At 40.5% G+C, this 12,347-nt stretch overlaps 1 long non-coding RNA gene across 1 annotated transcript; it reads right to left on the reverse strand.

The window, feature by feature from the left end:
• Nucleotides 1-272: 272 nt before the first annotated feature.
• LOC146561354 (uncharacterized) lies at nucleotides 273-2,494 on the reverse strand. The gene is made up of 3 exons (XR_014888015.1): nucleotides 2,412-2,494; nucleotides 665-815; nucleotides 273-548 (listed from the first exon to the last, which is right to left on the reverse strand). It is a non-coding gene; the product is annotated as an uncharacterized LOC146561354 (long non-coding RNA).
• Nucleotides 2,495-12,347: the final 9,853 nt, after the last annotated feature.

Raw genomic sequence — 12,347 nt, forward strand, 5'->3', positions numbered from 1 at the left:
ATCTATTAACAATCTTGGATTATTTAGAATCTTAGTGGTATCGACCTCTGAAGGAGATCAAAGGTCAAGTTTTCTTTAAATCTTGTGACTGTGATATTTCAAGAAAATTCACACCTTAAGTGTGTCTACTAGAAGGATGAGGGGTAGTACTGGCGGCCATTAGAATATCCACTATGTGATTAAGAACTTTCAGCTTTAATTTATTTAATAATTTTAATTATTAATGCAACTTGCTAACCAAACTAGCATGCTAGCTCTACGCTCTTTCTCCAAATATTGTCGTGTCTGATTTGATTAATTTGATTGATTTCAAATAAACCACTGGTGCAAACTAGCCCAAATTATTTATTGGCCAACTGATATTATCTGTATAGATATTAGCTATTTAGCTATCTTTGGTATCTTCATTTATAATGGCCAATGAATGAAAATGAAAACAGTCAAAGCAAACAGGTGAGAAACACAGCCATGAATGTTGATTTGCATTGTTTCTCCAACAGAGGGAACTCTGCAGCTTCCTTGCTGGCACCACACAACAGCTAGCTGATCTGAGTAGAATCAAGCAGAGGAAAAGCAAGTAAAGACACAACTATGCATAACAAATGTTTGGGATATGTGCTTATATATGGGAATGTTGTGCTTTAAAAACACCAAATATCATTACCATATTAGTCTCAAAAATCCCTTATCATCCAGGCTCTAGTGCAGATCAAAAGGTCACAAAGTAATGGCTGCAGTCACAGTGGTTGCGTCTATCTTTTATGTGCCTTAGTACAGCCTCACAGGGCTGCTAGCATGACTGCAGACACTTAGTTCTGTTGAAATCATAGAATACATGTCAGCAGAAATCTTGGAGATATCAAAGAATTAATATCTGCTATACATAGGACTGCCTTTTTCAGAAAGCTCCATATTTTTGGACTTCCGCTTTGGGATGATTACCCAACTAGAAATATCAGGCTCTCTACTTATTTGACATGACCCCATTTACATTTGTGCATTATGCGACAGCTCCCAGGATATACAGAAGTCTAATCCCAGTTTATTCCCTTGTTGTTCCCCTGGTGGCTTGGATAATTCTCAGAGCAAGGACGAAAAAGAAGACGACACCAGCTCTGAGAATTATCCAAGTCGTCAGCTCTGATGAAGCCTGTATTGATTAAATAATTGGGGGATTTAAGGTGTTAATGGTTGCACGCATTTGTCAGATATTTGCTTTCTTATGTGACAGCGTGGTTAAATGGCATTTTGGGCGAATACCAGCTAAATGTACCAAACTGAATAAAGCCTTTAGTTTGTTTTTGCAGCTTTGTTGCTTTATCTGACATTTGACTCACTACCCATTATATTATTTGATAGGTGCATCTGTCAAACCATTCAGAATCTCCCACTTAGGAGATAAAGCCAAACAACCATTAACCATTTCTTATCCTCAAAGTATGGCCAGATAAATTCCCCATCTTCCCATCAGCTTTAGAACTGCAGTATGAAAGTTAATAACCGGAAAGTCATTGCTGGAATTCAGTGATATGTTTATGGTGATAAGGAGTTATGAAGATTGGTGTGAGAGGGTAAATGAGGTGACGGGAACTAAGCTGCTTTGTGACTACGCATTGGGCTGAGGAAGAAGCTGAGTCACTGAGGTGACAGTGTGTGGAAGAGATAATGAAAACTTCCGTAATATCTAAGAGGGAGAGAGAAGGACAATAAATCTGTAAGCTGTGACCCAAGATGTGATAACCCATTACCCACATAAAGATAACATCTGGTCCCCACACTCCTCCCTGGCATGAGATAACAGACCATTTTACATTTGAGTTTATTCTTTTCTAATCCCTCAGCATCGCCAGTAAAAGCCATCCTAGTAATCATCTGCACAGCCACACATAAACAAACTCCTAATCCTCTCCAACCCAGAACTTCTGAAAATTAATAAGGCTCGTTTAATGTGAGCGTTCAGGTCATTTTCGGTCATTTCAAACGGCTGGCGAACCGAGACGCTACTTCAAACCGGACGTATCTCAAAGCAAATCTGGAAACCAAAACCTCACCTCCTCGTTGTTACTTTGACACCCTTTCCTCTGTATGTTTTGGTTAAAAAAAGTATAACTCTGGCTTAAAAAATACATTCTGATGAGTCCATTCAACATTTTGTGAGAATCTGAAATAGCTTTCTTTCTTTCGCAGCTCCCAACTCTGTACTTGCTTGCCTTATTTATACACTGCCTTCAGCAAGAACCTGAAGTTGAAGTCATTTTAAGCAGCAGTGTAGGTGCACACAGTAAAAACTCTGTCACAAGAAAAACATTCTTGAAGGTGAACTTTGCGAAAGTTTTGTTCCGTATTGTGAGCTTTTTATTTGTCAGAGCTAACCAAGTCAGCACAAAATAAATCGAGACGAGAACGGTTACCCTTGATGGGAGAAGAATCTAGCCTCCAGCTGGAAAGGCAGCAACCTTGCAGCTCCATTGTACCATGTGATGAATTTCGTGGGTGTCTCTATGAACAAATACACAACCTGTCATGATTAGGCTGTGTGCAGGCAGGATGAGGACCCAAACGCAAACTCAACTCAAAATACAGCTTTATTGCTGACAGAAGTTAAGGCGATACAAAATAATATGAAACAAAACTGGGAAGTCATAAAGGAACTGACTCACGAGGAACCACACGGAGGGGCGCACAGTCGTGAGGGAGAACACAACACTGAACTGAGGGAGTCGCGGACATAAATACACAGAGGGTTAACGAAGGAAGTGGGAGCACACGGGGAACACAGCTGACACAGATAATCGTAATGAGACAGGGCAGGAGTGAAGACAACATGACGCATACTGACGAGAGACTGTCAAAGTAAAACAGGAAGTACACAGAGGTTCAGACAGGAGGAGAGAGCACGGGGAGAACACAGACATAACGGGCTGGGGAAAACATGGAATAAAACACAAGGAGGGGAAACGAGGGCTCACAGATACATAGAGGGGCACACAGGGGGTAATCAAATAAGGAACATCTTAACAGAACAACCTACCAAGGCATAAATAAGGAAAAAAGTACAAAACACACGAAAACTAAGAATACTGGGCCAACCAGGACCATGACACAACCCACTCAAAATTGTACTGCTGAGGAGTTTTCAGTTCAGTTATGTGCAGGATTAACAGAATATGATTAAATAATAAATGCCTGGGACTCGTGCTTGACATACCCTGCTGCTTCAGATATTCTGTTTTCATATCTAGGTCAAACATCCCACTGAGAAGCTACCTAAGCTGTGGTTTCTGACAGATAGGGTTCTTTGATTTGTTTGGTCTGTTTGGTTCCTCCCTTTTCAGGTTTTTGCACTGTTCAACTTCCTGTCACAATATGTGCCAGTGCATGTGACTTCCAGATTAAACAACATACACAAAGAAAACCAGACTTTTTCTTATCAATTCCACAATAGCAACATATGCTGTCTTAAAATCGTATTCATGTTGTAGAAAAATAGAAAAAAATTCCACTTAATGTGATGCATGAGGGTTGCTTTAAAATTCTACTCAAGCCTGGGCAAAAATTAGCTTTGGGCACCATATATGTATTGACCACCTATACTCTCTTAGCATTATGTCTGTATTGTATTTCACCGGGGTTGAGTCGATGCTTCAAAATACCAAGGACCTGTCATTACTGTGAGGGTTGCCAGGGGAGTCGACCACTCCAGGAAGTCTTTGTGCACAGCCAAGAAATAGTTCCAGAACAAGAAACACTCAATAAAACTTTGTGTGGATTGAACCAACAGCAATAACATATAATGTGCAATGTCAAGTAAAAGCATTGCTTTGGCTGTGTGGTCCATTTTACTGTCTACTTTGACAGCTACGAGATATTTCTGCTGTTTATTTCCAGTTTTCTATGGCACACACCCTAAAACACAACTCTTATTTAAACATGTGCTTTTATTTTCCCTGGATCTAATGTGGAGGCTTACAGGTCACACACCGAAGCACAGCTTCACTTTGACGGCGTTTAGTTTTGACAGGGGTCAGGGAAAATGCTCCCGACATTTAAGGCTCGCCGACAAGATAAAGCAAGTACTGTTTTTCCGTTGTGGCCCTCGGGGTAGTGTTTGCAAAGTGATCCCTTCCCCATTTCTGTTCTGCTCTGTCTGTGAAATTCAGATATCCTAGTTTTTCCATGTTGCCTTAACCTGTCCGCAGGCAGAGCGGTGAGAGACGTCAGTGACAGGTTAGGGCAACAGTGAGGTCAAAGCATGGCCTGCTGACATTCAGAAGGTACTGCATGCTTCCTGTCACAGCTCAGTGCCTGCTGAAGGACAACGTGAAGCAAGGACAAGCAGTGCAATAACAGCTTTATCTGGTAACAAGGACCAACATATTCTCTCGGAAACAGTGGCACTTTTATTTCATTACTGGCAGCTTGGATAAAGGGATCATATTTACAGCATCTCATCAGGCTTAATCACAGATATTTTCTTCTTGTGCCCATCCATCCTTTCTCCACAGTTCAATAAGAATGGACACATGATCAACTATTCGTTTAATAACACAGCAGTGTTAGTTATCGTCCTCTCTGTTGCTAAAATCTTAAAGCGTGAGTTCTCTGACCTACAAAGCCATGAACAAGGCACTCGTAACTGAGGACTGAACCCAAGTCTCTCTGATGATTTGTGATTTGTACAAAGCAAAGTAAATGTCTGCTGGTACTTAGCTTCTTCTTCTTCTGCCACAGTGGATCATCTGTATCCACCTCATCCTGTTTCTAGCTTCCTTTTATCTCGCACCAACCCTCTGCATGTCCTCCTTCACTACATCCATAAAGCTCCACTCTGGTCTTCTTTCCCCCTTCCCTGGCTCTATCTTCAGAATATCCACTACCCCTCCTCTCCACATATCTAAGCCATCTGAACCTTGCGTCTCTTGGATTGTCTCCAAACTGCTCAACCTGAGCTGTCCCTCTGATGTACTTGTTTCTAATCTCGTCCATCCTAGTCATTCCCATCTTCAGCTCTGCCGCCTCCAGCTTAGTTTCCTGTCTCTTTGTCAATAACAGCGTGTCCAAACCATGCATCTTAGCAGGACTCATTGCTGTCTTGTAAATCTTCCCTTTCACTCTTGCCTCAACCCACACCACCTTGCATGCATGCTCTTTTTCACCTCTCCTTTTTACTGCCCCCTTCTTTGGGTGCATTTAAGCTTATCCACTTTCACTACCTCTAATCCTCTGCATGTTCACCTTTTCACCTTAGTCCCTCTCATTCACACACATGTATCCTGTCTTATCTACGGTACTTACATTTATGCCTTTTCTCTGCAGAGCATACCTCCACCTCTCCAGGCTCTCTTCTACCCTCATTTTAGATCACAGTGTCATCTGCAAATTCCTTCCGGACCTCATCTGTCATCCTGTCCAACAGTAAATAAGTAGGGGCTCAAAGTTGTTGTCTTGAGTAGTTAGAAAATCCCCTTCCTTATTTTTCTTTCTCAAAATAAGCTGCAGTTGTATTTTCAAGGATTTTATGTCTTAAATCTTTCGCTGTACTTTTGAAATAAAGTTTCCATGCAGTTGCTCTTTTTTAGACATATCAGACAGGCCATTGAAGTGTGTAGTTCGGAATGCATACTTTAAACAACTACAATTGAAATGCCGCTGTTCTCGGGGGGAATGTGCAAGAAAAATACATTTATTCTGAGTAAGTTGCCATCCCAGCATCACAAAGAAACTCTGTCTGCCATCACAGAAAATAGTCATACTGCACAGAAATTGATCTTAGATTAATCTTGACAGCTCAGCTTTTTGAATTGAAGTCTATCTTTGGATGGGCACGATAAACAATGTGCAAAGACACAAAACCACACACATATAAACAACACTGGCTGTGTTAACCGCATGTCGGACAGAGGGAGCGATATAGCCTCTGTTAGCATCGCAGTTTGCATAAGGCATTTCAGGACTTGTTTTTTTCAGGGTTTGCTTCTTCTCATCAGATGGCTTCAGGGAGTGTTGTGATAGGCAGATACCTTTTTTATTTAACAGTAAAAAATAGATGAAGTTTGTTTTTGTTTTTTTTGGGGGGGGGGGGGGGGGTTGTGTGATTGCAGTGCAAGTTCAAAGGACCAAGGAAGAGCAATCAAATGTACCCCGGGGCTGCCATTTTAGATATCTGGGTTAAAAACATGGAGAACACGCGCTAGCAATTCCAGCTACGATTCAAATGCAGAAAAATAATCAAGCGAAGCTTAAAAGGACTCGTTAGGAAATGTTTTCTCTGCGAGGAACATGTCGGCAAGCCGGGAGTTTCCCCCTGTGCCTCTTGTTTTACCCTGGGAAATATAAATGCAAAATGGTTCCTTTCAACAAAGGTTCCCATCTGAGCATATTAAGAAGAAAGGAGGAAGGAGAGCGAGATGGCAGGTGCATTTCCTGCTCCCACTTAAATGGTAATCTTAATGGCTGCAGAACATTTCCCCATGTGTTGGCCATTGTCCAGAGTTGCCCTTTGTAAGGCTACCTGGCTTCAGACCTTCAAGGCCCTCACGTGAGATGCTGCAGGTCTTAAGCACTCCTACAGGGCTTTTTGTCTTGCCTGCTTGTCTATGCAGCCGATATTGATGCAAATGGATTTTGTAGCTCTCTGCTTTCTTGTCTTTTTAGGCTCTATTGTCCACAGTGGAAACACAATATGTGTTGGGAGGGGGGGGGGGGGGGGGGGGGTCTGCTTGTGTATTCAGTGAAGCTACACTGGTAACCACTGAGAGACTTCATGTACTGCGAGTTTTGAAATGAGATTTAAAGCCGACACATGATGTCTCCCCTTATTTGCATATTAGTAAGATCCAGCAAGATCACGTTTTCATTTTCCCCTCGGCCAGCTCTCTTTGTTTATCATCTCCTACTATAACTCTGTTTCTTAAGTACACTGTTATCACTCTGAAGGAAAAAAATGGAGAAAAAAAATGACTTTATTCCACTCGAAATGTTAATGCGCCCTGCGTAAGGAGGGTTTCCATAAACAACCAGCACAAATGCATCTTGGCTAGATGGAATGGGAATGTCTCTGTTATTCATGTGCAAATACACAATAAATGTACCGAGTTGTTAGGAACCTCTATTCACAGATGCATTCTTGCCTTGGTTTATTTGTAAGATGATGAAGGGCTTGTGTTAAAGAATCTCATTTCACTCATAACCTCCAAATGGGATTTTCTTTTCAGTGATAAGTGGCAATATGAAGTATTGAATCTATCCCTTTTTTCGCTGGGTTGCAGTTTATTCACAACTGAAATTAAAATACATTTTTTGAGAGTATTTGAGACGTTCCAAAGATCTGTTTTGTAAATTTGATGCCATGTTCTCTTTTCCGAGGATGAGGATGCGTAACCCCTCAAAAAAAGCATCTACAATAGTGGTTTCATTACTGGATATCCATCTTTTATATATATATATATATATATATATATATATATATATACATATTATTTTGAAGCTGTTTTACAATGGGGCAAAAACACAGTAAAAAAAGGGGAAAAAAATTGGCATCACCCAAGGTCACATCTTTAATAATAATGGATACTTTATTGATCCCCATGGGGAAATTACTTGTTTTTCTCTGCATTTGACCCATTCACTCAGTGAAGCAGTGGGCAGCCCACTAAGCAGGCGCCCGGGGAGCAGTGTGTAGGGACGGTACCTTGCTCAGGGTACCTCAGGGTAGCCGTTAAGTGGATTCGAACCGCCGACCTTCCGATCATGGGGCGACCACTTTACCTACTGAGCTATCCCTGCCCCCTCGGTACATGGCTAATGTACCGATACAGCTTTTACTGTATATAATGGTACATACCGAGAGGGGAGGCAGATTTTAATGTTGTTGCAATACGTTTCCTAGCTACGTATAAGGTGACCTCTATAAATTTTACTTGGTGTTTGTTCACAGATCGACTGACCACGTTTCCCAGTAAACTCAATTCAGGATCTAAAGAAACAGCGATTCCTGTGATATACTCAATATAATTCAGAGGTCATACCAGAAGGGGCCACTTTTATACAGAGCCAGGTACAGTGTACAAAGAAATCAATATCTATACCACACCTAAAGCACATAGAAGAAAGTGAAGACAAAAGAGGTGTTTGTCAATTGTTATGTTCCAGTCTGACTCCCACATCGCTCTGGATTTATGCAAATCTGGTTTGAGGCTCTAACACTGTAAAAAAGGAAAATGCTTCTTTTCTTAATAAATGTAGAGGCTACTTTCCTCTTTCTTGTCGCTAATCCCTAAGCAAAGATCATAAGTGAAAGACAAGGCACAGCAACAAAGATCTTGGGAGCATATGGGAAATTAGAAGGGTGAAATGTAGATAATAATGTTAACGATGAAACATTCATTTGAGGTTCCTTTGAAGGATAATCAGTCAGTCACATACCTGCTCTACTGGGTTACACTCAGTCATAAGACTAGTCCAAATAAGTACCGTGAATAGCGTGACACTCCTAACTCCTACAGAGAGGTATTCACATCACATGCAGTCAGGCAGCTGGTTTTCAAAGAAGCATACTATAGTATGCTATAGTATGCTGCTAACGCTATAAGGACGTTCAACAGCCATTCAGCTGTATCACCTTGCGTTTTACCTGCTAAGACTAAATAACTCCTATTTTCATAAAGAAAAAAAAAAGATGGGAAATAGATTCAAAGTGGATTTTTGGAAATGTTGATTTAAATGAGCTTTGCCACTCAGGTTTAAATTCCTCTGGTGCTTTAGTTTATTTTTTTAGGGATTTTTTTTGTGTGTGTGTGTGTTTTTCTTCTTGCTGTTGACAGATTTCAGTCATATTTTCTCATTTGTTTTCAGACTCGATGGGCTTCAGTTTCATCCCCCTTACAGATGCTTGCAGCACACAAACTCAAACCAAGCACAGGATTCGTGATAATACCTGAGATCAATCAAAAATTCTGGAAATTGTACGTCAATTGTGCTTGAACAGACGATGTAATCCAAGAAAATAATATCGTTAATGTGCTGGGATTGCAAAACCTTAATTAGATCAGCAGCTTATCTGCAGCTGTTAGTGTTTTGAAGTGTTATTAGTAGCGAGAGGTGTACAGAGAGCTCATGAAGACGAAAGAGATACGCTTTGGCTTTATCTGCTCTATACACTGTGTCAGGCCATGCGATAATGTTTTCAGCAGATTACAAATAGACAAGGTCTTTAAATTGGGCCCGACTACTCACCAAAGACCAATCACCGCGAGCCGACACCGGAGCCGGCTGTAATATGTGTGTGAAATGAGAACCATCACAGTAACGCTGTGCACGGCTTCCCTGATGAACGAGACCCCCTTTAAACTAATGTTAAATGGGCTGGCTTTGATAGAGCAGAAAGTTAACCCTTTTTTCCTCTGCAGACCTTTACACCGAGCACTTCAATGAAAGCACAGATAGCAAACTCGGTTAAAACCAACCTTTTTTTAAGATCCTTTCTGTTTTTAAACGGTACAAAACACCTCTGAAATGTGCAATTAAAATTAGAAAAGATGGAGCTCTTTTCATCTGTCTCTTTTGATTGTGTCCACTTAACATCTTTATATGCACAAACTATAAAGTGTGTAGGAAGGCAGATGCTGACTCTGCCTCCAGAGGCACAAACTCAAATAAACACTCTTTGCTGCAGGTATCATGCTGCTCCCACGCAGTATGTTGTGCTGCAAATGAGTATCCATACTCTTCCGCAGCACCACGCCACTGCGCACCTCGGGGGTCAGCATATGGCTGGCAAGAATTTATTCTATGCCCCTCAGCGGGCCCTAAACACTTCTAATTAATGCACCAATATGGTCCAAATTTTGCTGCATACAGGCACCCACTTGTGAACAGATTGACAGTGCTAATATATTCTCTCTCTCTCTCTTCTGGAACAATAGCCACATTATCAGATTTGATTCATTTGCATTGTATAGCCAAACTGCAGTGAGATTGTTGGAGATATTTAGCTTACTTCCTATTAACCTCCTATTCATTAGACAGAAAAACAGCAACAACAACAAAACAAACTGCTGGCTCCCATTTCTTGGAGAGAGATACAAAGTTTCCTACAAGTCTTGATAACTTTACAAGTTTTTGCAAACACTAGGAAGAAAAGAAAAAAAAGACTGATGCCCTTGAAGTTCTAAATTTAAGCTGGAACATGTGTGACTGGAGCCTGCGCAGTGATTGAGGCGAGTGCTGTTTTTAGCTTCTAATGAAAGGCTTGTTCATTAAAAATGCCTGACTTTGATGGTGTGGAGGTGGTACGCAAACAATGTCACAAGTCTAGAACAATAGCTCACACACCTAAAAATAAAGATGTGCTTGGAAACATGCCTTTGCTTTTTATCACTCTGGAATTATGAAAGATGTGTGGTTTTTATTCAAGGAATAAATCAGTGTTACCTAAGAGACAACACGTTGTTCACTGCCTACAGTATAGTGGTGACGTCAGAGAGGTGCATTGCTATGTTCACTTTCCTGTCTTTGCTAAAGCCTGTCAGCTGTCAGTGCACTGCAGGATCTCTCCTTTCCCAGATAGTTGTTCTCCTGATATTAAAAGCGGAACAATTTCTTTAATTTTGAGGCCGTACGGCTGTCACTGAGCAGGTGTTTATGTGACAGTCTAATGGCTGAGTATTGTAATTCTTGTTGCTGTAACTCAATAAAGGTGAGAGGCTTGGTAATAAAGTGTCAGACTGTCGTGTTGTGGAAACATCAGCAGTGTCACAGTGTCAGAATATATGCATCCACCCACTCACACTTATAGGAGGAGGAGGTTCAATCGAGAGAGCGAGACAAAAAGAAGAAGAGGAGAAAAAGGCGCAGCTCTCTTGTAATATTGATCCATAAATGCAGAAAGTGCGCCATCTATTGGGTGAATTTCAACTTGCAACCATAGCTTTTTAAAGTGTCCAGATTTTTGCTGGATGTAGAGCTATTTTCAAACACTAGGTGGCGATGCACTCATTCAGTAATGCATTTTTATACTAAATAGCTTACTAGTTTTCCTTCTTTTTATTCGGATTTCTATACGCACACTGCCTTAGGGTGGAAGATTAATTCTACACTGTTTTATTGTAATTGATCAGGATTTTGACATGTGAACCATAACATATTTGACACTGTTTTATGTTTGCTACCCTCAGTCAGAGATGTGTCTACTGTCAGGTGTGATAAGGTTAGGTTTGCAGGCAATAAAGAAGAAGTTCTTTCATTAAAAAAATTCACATTTGTTTATCTGTGCGAGCTCTGACAGTGACTCATTGTTGTAGTGAAAGACTGGAAAAAAACTCTATGAAAAGTAATTAAAGCCAAGGTGAATACGCCAGCAATGATCGATCAGGAAATCCAGAATGACGTGTTAATATTACAAAAGACCACAGAATATTTCAAAATAGAGAAAGGTTTGACAAATGGAGTGTGTGTGTGTGTGTGTGTGTGTGTGTGTGTGTGTGTGTGTGTGTGTGTGTGTGTGTGTGTGTGTGTGTTTTCCCGGTGCTTTAAACAGGCTGTCACACTCGTTACCCAACCCTCCTGAGCATGTTATGTCAAGTCAGGTTTCTAGAGTCTTTAGTCACAGTTACACTCAATGCGTTTCCCAACAACTGCCTTATGAGAACAATAACTGAATCAGGTATCATGTACCAGGTGTTATTATGCAATAACTGACTCACGGTAAAGACTGATGATAAATCTTGAATAACATTTCAACAGTTATTTGAGGAGGAAAAAATATGCACCTGAAAGTGGGCAGATTTTGAATTAAAATTTGAGTACTGAAGATAACTGAAAAGATTTGGTTTGTGTCATTGACGCGCAGTGCTTTGATATTAGTAAACAATTTAAACACATTCACATGAAAATAAAAATAAAAAACAAACCTAATCAGTTTTGGTGGTATTTAGGCTGTCACCTGCTTAGATTCCGTAGATATTAAATGAGGTAAAAGGCTATTACCTAGCTGAATGTTTATTTTGATCTTTATTTTAACTCATTATTTGCACTTTTTTTGAAAATGTAAAAGAATAGATAAATAAAGGACAGTAACGAACTGGATTAAATGAAAGGATAAAAAGACTAAAAAGTCCAGGCTGAACTTTTAATGTAGGCCAGCACTTTTACCCAGCTAAATGGAAATACTAATTAAATTTCACCTAAAACAAGGCCAGAGATAGATTAGTATTTTTATGACGTGTATTTTTTTAATGTATCTATCGTGTGTATGCTAAATTTCAGTTTAATAGTAAGCATGTCCCACCCTGGACGCAGCGACGTGCTCTATCAGTGGTAACAGGCCCCGCCCCGACTATCAGCATCTC

This window comes from Mchenga conophoros, linkage group LG13 (assembly GCF_057382185.1).
Source record: "Mchenga conophoros isolate Kocher_MC1m ecotype Shallow Benthic linkage group LG13, M_conophoros_male_GT1.1, whole genome shotgun sequence".
In the NCBI taxonomy this organism is placed as follows: Eukaryota; Metazoa; Chordata; class Actinopteri; order Cichliformes; family Cichlidae; genus Mchenga; species Mchenga conophoros.